General features: G+C 38.6%; 1 protein-coding gene across 1 annotated transcript in view; it reads left to right on the top strand.

The window, feature by feature from the left end:
- The window catches only part of LOC119589307 (hemicentin-1-like), a gene marked incomplete in the record, with an annotated part of 75,735 nt that overhangs the window by 48,306 nt on the left and 26,756 nt on the right, over window positions 1–673 (top strand).

The raw sequence follows: 673 nt of genomic DNA, 5'->3' as shown, positions 1-673 counted from the left end.
ATCAACCAATCGCTTTTCTGAATACCTTTTGGTGCGCCTGAAGGGAGACGACGCTGAATGTGTACTTAGACACATATCTAATATATATTGTCGTTTTTATATTACCTACGCCCCGATAATATTTCCAACAATATGCACCAGATATATATTTGCCTGAACGTTGTTCTGCCTTTTTTTTCTCTCCTTTCTTCTTTGTCATTGCTGTTTCCGTTATTTCCATAGGATACCAGCACTCGTAATATAATCTGCCTCATAGCTATCTCGTATCAATTTACCGCCTGTCAAAGGGACCAGCTCGGAGATATTCATATATATCTTTTTTTTTTTTTTTTATGGATATGCAGAATGCCTACCTTGTGTTATTTATGTTCTACTGAACGTCATGGCACCTATACTCTGCATACAGTATGAATATACACAGTCGCACACTCGTGTTATGTGCCCACTATGTATTTGTCATGTTACTGCAATAACATGTCCACGGCTCGCGTCAGTATAGAGAGTCGTCAGTATAGAGAGTCTTCCTTTGTCCCTTTAATGTACTAACAGTATAATAGCTAAACCCATTTAACATACTTCCTCTCCCTTTTCGTCTGTTGCTGTTGCTCGCGATATGATGCGATATGAAGTAATCAGTTGCTATCATAAACTGAGGCGATAGGTGTTTGTTTGT

This window comes from Penaeus monodon, chromosome 25 (genome assembly GCF_015228065.2).
Source record: "Penaeus monodon isolate SGIC_2016 chromosome 25, NSTDA_Pmon_1, whole genome shotgun sequence".
Classification (NCBI taxonomy): Eukaryota; Metazoa; Arthropoda; class Malacostraca; order Decapoda; family Penaeidae; genus Penaeus; species Penaeus monodon.
Note: the sequence above shows the minus strand (reverse complement) of the source record. Positions and strands in the feature narration are given on the sequence as shown.